Genomic DNA, 13,230 nt, shown 5'->3' with positions numbered 1-13,230 from the left:
CTCTTCTGAACATGATGGAAATGTCAAGTGACCCCTCCGGTCCAGCATGTTCACTCAGACCAGAGGCTGCTTCCTCATTAGCAACAATAAATTCAAAGCAGCTGGGAAAACTGTGCTCCATTCTCTGATCCAGCTTTGAAAGCCTTTTGATTTCAGAATCCCTTGGCTGCTCTTTGACTTTTCTTGCTTGTCAAATTCGCTGGCAAGATTGATAGGGTCTGGACAGGAGGACATCAGTGCAAAATCTTGTATTGGTCCTCTTCCCTTCCAACTTTCCCACATCTGATCCTGTTAATTGCAGTGTCTCCCTCAGCCTTTGATGTAAAGACTCTTTGATTTTTTTTTTTCCTAACCTTCCTCCATCACCAGTTTATTACAACACTTTGCAAAAGCCAATGACTAGCTCCTTACCATGTCTGCATTACTTCTCTCATACACAAACTGTATATCACCAGGTCAGTCTAGGAACCGCTCAGATCTATGGTAAGTTTCTTCAGAGAGCGTGCTCTGCTTTTTCCACACCACAAGCTAAAAGCCATGAAGTAAGGGAAAGTTTGGAAAGGACAACAAGATAGCAACCAAAGTACTAATGTCTGGAGAAGACTCCACAGCAAATGTAACGCCAGGACAGGGTCAGTGAATGAGCAAGATGCCCCCATACCACAGCTTGCAGAAAGTTGGTCAGGCAGGAGCTGCAGAGCAACTCGGGCAGGAGACAGGTGCACTGCCGCTTTCAATGACTCTTTCCCTCAGCTGGCACAAGACGTTTCCTGCAGCCCAACCTGTGCCTTGCTGCCTCTATCACAAGGATATTTTTCCCAGTCCCCAGCCTGGATGTGAATTTTCAGCTGACTGCTTCTTGTCCCACCTGGACAGTGGGAGACCAAGGGACCCTCTCTCTGCTGCAATTTCAGTCTCCTCTCACAGTTCCTGAGGCTGCTTGAGAGGACCCTGTGAAACAAGGAGGCACAGAAACAGTCATTTACTAAACGTCACCCTGGAGACCAACCCTCACCCTGTGATGCCCTGACACTTCAACATCCTTCTGGAGGCTCAGAGCCATCTGCCTTCTCGCTGCTCCTTAGAAAAGGCCTATTTTAGCTGCTGCCATCCTGCCCCGCTCCATCCCGTCCTGCCCTGCTAAAATCCCCTGCGCAACTACTACCCCTGAGAAAGGAATCGTTTCCACAGGCGAAAACTCTGGGGAGCCCCAGGAGTAGGTAGGGGGTCCCTCCCTCCTTCCCTCAAAGCTCAGCTTGAACAAGGTAACACTAGCTGAGTAGGCTCAACATATACCCCATCTACCATCCCAGTGCCATTGCAGACGGAGTCCAGCTCTGCCAGTTAAGCCAGCTGCTATACTCCAATACACCATTTCCACCTTTGATATGCAATCTCGTGTTTCCCCGTGGATCTGTGATCTTGGTGGCAGAGGTTTGTGATCCCTGTTCCCCGCTGTCCTCTGGGGCACTGCAGACACTGCTCCTCACGCATGATCCGGGACAGGGGATAAAGAAACACTCCTGAAAACTGGACAGGTCCTAGCCATCCTGGAGCTGTTCTGTCTGGCCCTGGCTCTTCAGGAACGCCACAGCACAGTTTGCCTAAGCAAGGCGAGCTGAAATGAGGTTAAAAAGCTGTTGCATTGCATACAAACCTCTAGGAAAACCTAATCAATAAAACTAATCACATTAGCCTGAGGTTTTTACCTCTCCCAGAGCTGTTAACCTGACAGTCTTCCAAAGTACAGCAAAATTCACTTTTATACATCACTATGATGACTCCCTACTCCTTGAAAAAAAATGTAGCAACATATATTGCTAGAACTAATGAATGGCTACTGAGATGCCTCAGCTGTCATGGCACATGGCAGGCTATGAGAGCGCGGGTAAGATGCAGAGCCATTCCTTTCACTAAAAGGACCTCTCTAGTCACTGCCGGCAGGATTGAGCTTACGATGCACAGATCAGCAAAAAGCTGATTCCATGTAGTGAAAAACAACCATGTGTCAATCAGGTTTTTGACTAGACATTTACTTATGCCCAGTGCTTGATAATCCACCTTTTGTCCTTAAAACTATTGCAGGCAATGTATGTTTTTACACACCCCATAGTAACGCAGAGCCGTGCCAGTAGTGTATTCAACATGCACAAAAAGTAGTGAATTTTGGAACAGGTGTTGAGCTTCCCTCAGATGCTTTCAAAGATCTCCCCATCATCACCCCTTTTCACTGAAGCCAGAGCACACAACTCACTTGTTCAAAGAGCAAGCCAGGATCCAGGGGTCCCATCCTGACTCATGCAGCAAGCCTTGTGCTCAGGCTGTTTCACCTCTCTCTGCCTGTGAGGTACACCAGGATAAAAGCTGGATTGTAATTTCTTCCTAGCTTACACACAAAAGCTGAAAAGCTTTCATTCTCTCTAAGGGACTGCAATATAGCCTGCATAAGGATTTCAGGCCAGGACGGGGTGGTGGTTGTTTCAGTTCTCTACAGAGATACAGCAGTGGGTGCATGCACACAGAACTGATGCGTGTCTGCATGGGAGGAATCTGCTCTTGCTTAAGCTACATATTTGTCATTCACTAAACCTAGTAAAAAGCACAAAGTGACACTAAAGTTTCTCTCCGAAACTGAGCAGCTGCCACAGTTGTTTTGGCACGAAATGGAGTAGCAGTGAGCTGGGCCATCAGGACACCCATGGCTCCTACTTGTTTCTACCGTGGGAGATATGATCATAACAATTTTAATGATCAGAGAGAAGGGTGCAGGAGAGAACCTGCCGTACAGCAAGGGGAGGTGCAAGATGATGCTCAAAGGCTGCAAAACTGTTGTTTGATGATTATGGAGAGACTGAAGGCTGCTTTGCCTTCCTCCTCCTTTCAGGGTGCAATCGCAGGCACAGCAGAAACAAGCAAGCGTTTTGTTCACAGCAAACAAAAGCCAAGCAAACAAAACTGATTTCTAGTTCAGCAAGTCAGAAGAGAGAAACATCTGGCTGTGTGTTAATGAGGCTGCTGTGAAGACTTTGGCCAACAGAAGAGCACAATTAATTTTTACTTGAAGTATCAGAATGTCAAACACTGAAATACCAAAGCTTTGGAGGTGTGCATGTCTTGGATATTGATTTGTTACCTCCATGTAGTCAAGTACAGATGAGGGAGGGGGGTTACTCTATAGCTAAGTGTACTTCTAAAATTCATTCCTTTCCTCCCAGCTTTGGTAGCTGGGCCTGAAACACAGGTGTCACCTCCCCTCTTCCCACTCCGAGGGACTTCATCTTAGTTTAAGTAAGTGGATCACTTGTAACTTCCCAAAGTGTTCAACACCTAGGTAACTGCTTCCAATGCCATGACAGGGGCCAGCAACAAACTAGGACAGGGAAGGGAGCATAAAGGGGTGTCCTGGTTTCAGCAGGGATAGAGTTAATTTTCTTACTAGCAGCTGTGTTTTGGATTTAGGATGAGAATAATGTTGATAGCACACTGATGGTTTTAGTTGTTGCCAAGCAGTCAAGGACTGTTCAGCTTCTCATACTGGCCTGCCAGTGAGAAGGCAGGGGACACGCAAGAAGCTGGGAGGGGACACAGCCAGGACAGCTGCCCCAAACTGACCAAAGGGATATTCCGTACCATATGACATCATGCTCAGTATATAACTGGGGGGGTGGCCAGGGGGTGGGGCAGCTCGTGAACTTGCTGAGCATCAGCTTCAAGTGGTGAGAAATTGTGCTGTTCATCACTTGTTTTGTATATTAATATTAATATTAACATCATCATCATCTTCCTTTTCTGCCCTATTAAACTGTCTTTATCTCAACCCACAAATTTTACTTTTTTTTTTTTCATTTTTGATTCTCTCCCCCATCCCACTGGGAGGGGTGTGTGAGCAAACAGCTGTGAGGTTGGTTTAGCTGCCAGTCAGGTTAAACCATGACAAGGGGAGATGCTCCATTGCTCCAGCAGCGGAAGCCTTGGGAAAAGCAGCAATAAAATCAGTTTAGGGTTTTTCCTCAGCCTGCAGTCTTGGGGCAGATTCTACTACCTATTACTTTGGACTTGAAATAAGTAAATTATTTGGGTTTGTCGTCCTCTCACAACAGCTTATAAGTCTTAAGTCATAGTGTTTGTAAAGCAGGCTGCAATGCCCAGAGAGAAAGTACCGCTGAAAGGCCAACTAGCAGCATCAGCCAGCCTGCTGTCATGGAGCACAAGGCAGACCGGAGATGGTGCAGAGGGAGTAGAACCAGGGGAGTGATGAGGCAGCCGGCCCAAGGACCTTCCTTCCCCAGCCCCTTTCCTGACTGAGGGAGAAGGTACTCAGCTTGCTACAACACAGCCTGATATTCAGAGGGTCACAGTTTCGACTTTTGCCTCAGGCCTTCCAGACTCTCTGGCACAGCATTTCAAATTGCATTAGTTTGGGAAAGACGCAAATAAAAAAAAAAGTTGTGGGGTTTTTTTGTTTGTTTGTTTGTTTGTTTTTCCCAGGCATTGCTTAAAATAGAAAGCAAACAAATGTCATTGCTGATACACACAGCCCCGAAGACAGCAGTGAGATGCACAGACCCAGACAGATGCATGCTGGCCCCTGTGCTTGAACAAGACTACAATTCCCTATCTATCACCCCCAACATTTTCAGGATAGAATTTTTTTTTTTTAAATATCAGATTATGGAAGATAATTAAACACCTTTCTACTCACATGCTGGGCCACTTGGTAACATGAATACTGTGGTGGTTTGTTCTCAGTTTTCCACCACTTTCTTTTCCCCAGTCTCCTGTGTAATTTGCTCTGTCTGGCTATTTCAAAGCACATCTTTATGATGTCCTTTTACTCTATTCAAATCACCATCTGTTTGTTTCATTAGCAGTCTCACTGGGGGGCAGGGTGTATTTAGGAGGGCATTCAACATTCAAAAATTAAAAGCCTTGGAACTCACATTATTCAGTTGGAAAATAATAAAGTGCTGCTCTTCTGCATTTTTCAGAAATTTGTTTAAAAGCACCCCAGTGTCAATTTCTTGATACTTTCTCCTTCTCTTTTACCGTTAACTGAGAATCACTGGTTTACTTGCAGACTAAAGAGAACTAAATGCTTCATGCATTTCAAAGAGAGGTTGTTAAATAACTAGGCTAATACTCAATGGGTTCACTTATTTATCTGAGTGCATGGCTCTTAGCAAAGAAATGTGATGTTACTGGACACAACCCCAGTCCCCTCATAACCACCGGCCCCTTCTACCCTGCCTTTAGTGTGGTCAAATCTAATAAAGATTGCTCTAGGCCAAGCATGGCCACCACACGGCTTATCTAGAAAAATGCACAACGCCATAAAATAAGCAGGGCATAAAAAGGGGAGCGTTTGTCACCCACAGTGCCAGTGACACATGGAAGACAAAGGATCATCTTTCATGTTTCTACCAGGGAGCGCGAGGTTGTTGGGACATGATGGCAACTCATTGATCTAGGAAAAAATCTGAGTAATTTCTTGCTGAACCAGAGGGGGAGCAATGAATTCAGCTTCATGTTTGCATGCCCCCGTTGTTCTGTAGAACGCAGGATGAAAAATAAGCCCAGCTGGAGAAAGAAAAGGAGACTATTGCATTGCATTTGATTATATTGCATTGCATTTTATTTTTGGGGGATGAGAGTAGCTTGGCTGCAAGGGGAAAAATGGAGATCAGGCAGACTAGAAGCATGAAGGGTCACACAGTGATTTGTTCCTTCACCGGGCCATTAATTCAGCAGTAACCATCCCAGATGTTTTATTGATTTAGATTCTGGATTTGAAAGATTCTTCCTTAAGTTGTGACTCCTAGGTTCACCAGACTACAGCCGAAGCTATAATTTCTGACTGGAAAAAACAAGACACTTGAAAACCACAAACGCATCGTAACTAATGCACTGCTAATCTGCCTGAATCCAGGGTCCTGCTTACAGAGAGGTACGCTACCACTTCTATCTGCATGGGCTGCTGACTGAAGATATGACTGCATTAGAAAAGGATAAGTGATGCCTCAGACACTGGGGATGGGTGGTGTCACCAAGCCATTGCTGGTGTACTGCTAGAGAGAGACTTCTCCAACCTGCCACCTCAGAAGAGGGATGTGTACTCGCCTCTTCCCACTGGCCACCTAAAGAGAGTGAGCAGAGATCCAAGCAGTTGGTCAAGCCACAGCAGTGCAGCCAGACCTGCTCCATGCTGACAAGCTTTGGGACAAAACTGTCAGAAAGAGTGTGGCCAGCAGGACTAGGGGAGTGATCGTCCCCCTGTACTGAGCATTGGTGAGGCCACACCTTGAGTACTGTGTTCAGTTTTGGGCCTCTGCCTACAAGAAAGACATTGAGGTGCTGGAGCATGTCCAGAGAAGATCAACGAAGCTGGTGAAGGATCTAGAGCATAAGTCCTGTGAAGAGCAGCTGAGGGAACTGGAGTGGTTTACCCTGGAGAAAAGGAGGCTGAGGGGAGACCTTATCGCTGTCTACAACTACCTGAAAGGAGGTTGTAGCCAGGTGGCTGTTGGTCTCTTCTCCCAAGTAACAAGCAATAGGATGAGAAGAAAAATCCTCAAGTTGTGCCAGGGGAGGTTTAGATTGGATATTAGGAAAAATTTCTTCACTGAAAGGGTTGTCAATCATTGGAACAGGCTGCCCAGGGAAGTGGTTGAGTCACCATCCCTGGAGGTATTTAAAAGATGTGTAGATGTGGTGCTTAGGGACATGGTTTAGTGGTGGACTTGGCAGTGCTAGGTTAACAGTTGGATTTTATGATCTTAAAGGTCCAACCTAAACGATTCAGTGATTCTAAAACCCATCATACAAGAAGGTACAAAGCCCATACAAGATGGCTTCATCCCAAATTGCGATAGAAACCGTTGGCAGATGTTGGGCTGTGAAAATATCCCAGAAAAGTTCAGAGATGGTCTTTGATTGCTTGAGTAACCTTCCATCAGCAGGGCACTGTAAAGCAGTCATGTACGCTGAAGAGGAAGCAAGGGCAGAAGGCGGTCCTCAGACTGAGCGTGCACAGAAGCACCAGACCTTCACCAAAGGGACACATAACAAGAAGCTGACAGAAGAGATCTAACCACAGCCACAAATAAACCAAGAAATTCTTCAGGGCACCTTAATAAACTCTCAGACTGAACAGAGATGAAGGTAGTCATACCCAGTGGTGTTTTCTTAGTAGCTGTGAGTGGTGGGGGAAAGCCCCCCCAAAGCCTCAGGGATCCTTCGTAGGCCCCTGCTTGGTAACAGTGTGAAGTCAGACACTCACCAAAGAGTGCAGCACAAGCTCGTTTCCAGATGACATTTCATGTTCTTATCCTTCCCTCCCCTTCATTTTCCCCTGCCTCCCCCTTTGCCTTTGGACCTGCCACAGTCCATTTGGTAAAGATGAACTGCATTGCTTCTGTTTAAGGGGATGCTTGGATTCCATAATGTGGTTTAAAGGCTTTTAGACAGACTTACTCCTGGGGCTACTGTGCAGGCTCAGCTACCATTGTCAGTCACTGGAAGAAGGCTGAAGCCCAAAGCCCTCATCTCGAGCATATCTAGCAATAAGATCTCCCCTCACAAAGGGGACCTGAAAAATAAAAATCTAGGGATGATTAATTCCTTAAAGGTTCTCTTAATTGAGAAGTAGGACAGCCACCATCAAAAGTCCACTCAGCACAGCTCAGCAAGACAAGAGATGAACGACTGGGTACTGGTGATTTTAGAAGCTCAGTTCAGACTCTGCTTCCACTGAAATAAAGGTCTGTTTCTTCAAAAGAACATGAAACCCTCAGGTGTGCCCGTGCAGGCAAGTTCTGTGTCACTGAGAAATAATGGATAACCCCTGAAGCTGCTGGTGCTACCAAGCACACCACGCAGCAGTATTAACCCCCACGCAAGGGTTATAAGCCTCATTACCCAGCAGCTTAATGGAGGCCCACCCTGACACAGCAGTATTCATTTCAGCTCTCACGCTAGCTGGGATCTCACCATACATGTGGCATACGTACACCCCCAGGAAAAAAACAAGGGTGAAGGCAATTTCTGCCTTTATGCGATTAGCAGGCAGTAATGCTATTAGCTCTCCAGCTCCCTGCCTCCCTCCTCCTCCCCAGCCAGGGCCTCATCCTCCTGGGATTTTGCATTCAGTCCTCTGTCATGTCTCATCACACCTTCCCCTTACAGCCCGAAGCATGCGCTCAAAGCCCACCTTGCTGTGCACAGTAAGTGCTTCTCTATTCTGCACCTAGCCTGTGCTGGAAACAGAGTTCCTCTGCTTACTTTGTCAGATTAACACAAAAAAATGCTATCAGCATAGTGACAGGCTCTTAATAATGATTAATAGTTGCAACTTAGGCATGATTAACGAAGGGAAGGGTTAATGTCAGTGTTTGTGTGACTGAGGCTGTCAGTGGGGATTAGGGGAAACACCCATCACATCTCCAAGTTCTTGTCTGCTTCCACTTTCTTTTAAACAGAACGTATTTTGGACAGTATTAAAGTAATGGGGCTCATTAATTTTTTTCTGTTTTTCATTTGCCTTCTGCAGATCATGGCTTTTTTTTTCTTCCTCTGGTCATCATCACCATGGGAAATTAGCTCCAAAAGTCTTACTAATGCTTTGCTGACAGTCTTTAATGGCCTCGGATCTCACAAGCATTTCATTCATCTGGTGACCGCCAAGCTGTGAGAGCACTGGGGTGCTCTCCTTCCCGCACCCCCCTCCTCAAAGCAGAGATAAGAGTGCAGCTATTTTAAAAGCAGGAGGTGAGATGAAAGAGCCTGCTTCAGATCAGACGCTGATGCCATTCCATAATTAACTTCACCTAAATTTTCAAAGGAAGAAAAAAAAAAATCCAAAAATAATTTCAAACCACTCTCTCCCCGACATGTCATCTCATTCTTGGTACCAATATCAAGAAAAGAAATTGGGGACTTTTTTTTTTTTTAAAATAATATTACCAAGCCACCTTTCAAAGCACTATCCTGAGCTCATTTTTCAAATGCCAGCATAAAAGGCAGCCAGGTCGCTCTCTTCTCTCTGTAGTTCCCTGTATCACTTTGGGCTACCTATATGCTCAGGGTCAAAATGACATATCTCCCTCCCACTTCCTCCCCATCCTTTCTCAATTGCATAAAGCAAAAAATGTTGGTGCCGGCTGTCTGACAAAGTGTTCCCAGAGCCCCTGTAGGAAGCTGACCCCTGTGGCAGGAGCACCTCCTGCCTCCCTGCAGGACTAACAGCACGGCATAGGGGTGCGTGGTGGCTGGTGTGGCAGAAAGCACGTGTGCTGCCTAGCACATAAGCAGAGACCCCCCGCAGTGTACCCCAGATACCTGACCCCACCATAGACCACCTCAGCCAATAAGTCCACTTAGGAGACCCCTCAACCAAAAGGAGCTGTATGTGACTACGACCAATCAATGACCACTGTTCAGATCCAACCTAAGGTATAAATGGGGTCCCCTCTGGACACCCCCTTTGGAGTGGTTCTCGTGGGAGCAGCGGGTCTCTGACTGGAAGCCCTCCCTTTGGATCAGGACACTGTCCAAAGTAACTTCCTGGGACTGAATGTCCTCACCTTACAGGTGAGTGTTATACACATTTTGTGTCAGCATTCTAAGCTTAGATTCAGTCACACATCATGTAGCATTAGTTCCCAATTGACATCCTGGACTTGTAAATAAGTTGTGTCTGCTAAGCGTTTGTGATATAACAACCCTGCTCAGTTTCACCGTTCTACCTTTTTCCTGACCCCATTAAACTCTTGTTTTAGAACCTATTTTGTCGATCTTAGAGTTCCACGACAGCCCCTACCCTCCAGAAATTGCAATTGCAGTTTGCATGTTTAAAGCAGCATTACTGATGGCAAGCCACTTCCGGTACACTCTAGCTCCCTTCTGGGAGACATTCACAGTCCACATATTTGTTAACCTGTGGAAACCTGCAGAAATACCTACTCTAGGTTAAGTCTCAGCCTGGAAACTTATTCTAGAGCAGAATCCTCCACACAAGGAGCTATATAGAATAACTGTTTCAGTAAGTCTGCAAATATAAATAAGGCAAACAAGAACCTAGAGATTAGATCACTGCCCAAATTTTTGCAAAAAGGAAGAGAACTTGAAACAGTTACCTGCAGTTCCAGACTTACTACTTTTTTTTTTTTCCTCAAATCTGCAAAAATCTTCTGCTAAATTGAATGAATTTAAAAGATTACAAATGGATGGATAAGACACCACTACCCAGTGGTCAGGAGGCTAGATCTTGGAAGATGCAGGTTCTGTTATTCCTGAAACTCACCTTGATGCTCTCCCTGTCTCAGGTGTTGCCACTTAAAAAACTGCAAATCTTCCTCCCATCCTTGCAATTGATAAAAAGGAAGAAAGAGAGTAACAAAAGTGATTAGTTGCTTGAGAAACATGACTTCAACAAAGCAGCCAGAGGATTTCTATCTAGCTTCCTGAAGGAATGATTTCCACATATTTCAGGTATCAAATACCAGACAGACCAACTCATGCTACCAAAACCATAACAGCCATTGCTTTCAACTGTGAGTGCTGCATCAGCACCAGTTCCACCCAGGCTCATGGCATGGGAATTTCTAACCCTGACCTGCAGCCAGATCCTAGAGACTGGCTTTGCTAATGAAGATCTGCTGCATCACTCAGATTGTTGGGTTTTCTCCCCTGTAGAAGCTTGGGTATGATTTTATCTTATGTAATCCAGGTCTTAACCAGCATATCTAACACGACACCTTGAAAGTGGATATTTAAGACAGCTCCATTATTTCTGAAGCAGACCACTCTCCAAATTCAATTTGGATAATTCGTTGCTTCTGCTAACTCCTCTGCTCTGCAGAAACTGCCAAGGGAGAACAATAAATATAGCAACAGATGCATGGAGAATTTTTGCTCTTGACTTTGCATTGTATTTGAGTAAACAGAAACTAGCAAAATATCAACCATGTTTCCTTAGTCTGCAAATGCACTTATTGTACAGCATTTAAATATTTCTTATTGTCATGGTTTAACCACAGCCAGCAACTAAGCACCACACAGCCACTCATTCATTCCCACCTGGTGGGATAGGGGGGAGAATCAGAAGAGTAAAAGCGAGAAAGCTCGTGGGTTGAGATAAAGACAGTTTAACAGGTAAAGCAAAAGCCGCACGCACAAGCAAAGCAAGACAAGGAATTCATTCACCACTTCCCATGGGCAGGCAGGTGTTCAGCCATCTCCAGGAAAGCAGGGCTCCATCATGTGTAATGGTTACTTGGGAAGGCAAATGCCATCACTCCGAACTTGTCCCTCCCTTCCTTCTTCTTCCCCCCAGCTTTATATGTTGAGCATGACATCATATAGTATGGAATATCCCTTTGGTCAGCTGGGGTCAGCTGTCCCGGCTGTGTCCCCTCCCCAGCACCTCGTGCACCCCCAGCCTACTCGCTGGTGGGGTGGTGTGAGGAGCAGAAAAGGCCTTGGCTCTGTGTAAGCACTGCTCAGCAGTAACTAAAACATCCTTGTGTTATCAACACTGTTTCCAGCACAAATCCAAAACACGGCCAAAACACTAGCTACTATGAAGAAAATGAACTCTATCCCAGTCAAAACCAGCACACTTATGCAGGTATAACAACCAGAACACTTAACGTCTTTGGAGGTTTCTATCTGTATCAAACAGCCAAACTTACTGTCCTCCCTTTACCCTGCACCTGTGCAAGCTAGTTTGACTTTCGATACAGTGCTGGGAGAAGAGCGTTTTCTAAGATAACTCTGTCACAAACAAATGAGAAGAAAAATCTACTCTGTCAAATAAAACATCATACTTCTTCATCACTGTGCTGCAACATGACTCACATTTGTCAAGGAAATAGCAGGTATTCCAAATAAATGCAATAGACCATTCGTTCATGCAATCAAATTGACGCTGCCAAGGTGCTCCTATGGAAGTGGGTTTGGGTCAAGCTGAGCTATTACTCCTACTGTTCTTACACAGATGAAGGCTCTTGTACTTTCGTGCTGAGAAATGACCATGGTTGAAATTTGAAGGAGTTACAGGCTGTGGTATCAAGTAATGAGATATGAAAATTTTTACCTCAGGGTAACTGGTAGAAATTAACCTTAGGTGAAAGGTACCAAAAAAAAAAAAAGTACTTACCTGTACAGTGGCTGTGGGGAAGCATATAGGAAGTGATGGTCCCAAATCAGTTCTCAGTGAAAAAGGGGTCTTCTGCATGGTATCCAGCACCAAAGCATCTGCACATTGTGCCCATTCCCACAGAAATGCTAAGGGCCAGATCAGCTGCAAAACTGCTCTACCTTTTCATCTGCAGTGGTCCCCTCAGTAAGGCTGTAAGGAGTACTGTTAGGACTTTGGGAAGCAGAGAATCATGTTTTGGTTTATCAATTCACAGGAAATTTGGTAGAAAAACAAAATTCCCTAGAGAGATCAATCCAGTACTTTTCCAAAGTGCTTTATGCAATATGTATATCCTCAAATTTGTTTTGAAAAGCAAAGAAGAGCTGTGAATTTCCACACGGACATGCCTTTACCTCAATTAATAACAACACATAATTTTGGACTATAGCTCCCCAAAAAGTGAAAAACTACTTAGTTCTCTCACCAATGAAGCTGAAGCTGCGTGATTAAGAGACTGCTTGCAAATCAGCAAAAAAAAGATGCCACACTCAAATCACTGCTAAAATAAACTGCATATTTAATTTTTAAGTTGTAAAAATTAAGATCTTTAAACAAATCAAAGCAAAGAGAATTAAAATGATTAATTGGGGAGCTTCACTGGAGAGTATGCTATTTATTTTCATAAGCGGCTGTCTTCTGAATCAACATTTCTCAAGCATAGGTCTTGCTGGAAGATGACTGAATGAGCCAGCTCTGAGACCCCAGTGTTCCCTCCCCTGCAGAGAGCCCATTGTGGCAGCCACAACAGCTCCGTTTCCCTTGTGCTGCTGCTGTGAATTCTGGATCCACAGCTATTTATTTTGGGGCAGTTTGCCAGCATCAAAGAAAGATTACCATCTGAGAATTTCAGTGAGGGTATATGACTTAACCAGGATAATGATAAAACTGACATGCCTTTGTGAAGGTAGCAAGTAGAGATGAGTCATGGAAGTGAAATATGTCAACCTCTATATACTTATATAAATTGAGATATTTGGATGCAACATTTGAACCCATTCTCCTTAGTCTGGGAAAATAACTTCGTAACTTAAGGG

Source organism: Grus americana, chromosome 5 (assembly GCF_028858705.1).
Source record: "Grus americana isolate bGruAme1 chromosome 5, bGruAme1.mat, whole genome shotgun sequence".
NCBI classification, from domain to species: Eukaryota; Metazoa; Chordata; class Aves; order Gruiformes; family Gruidae; genus Grus; species Grus americana.
This window is presented reverse-complemented; position numbering follows the sequence as displayed.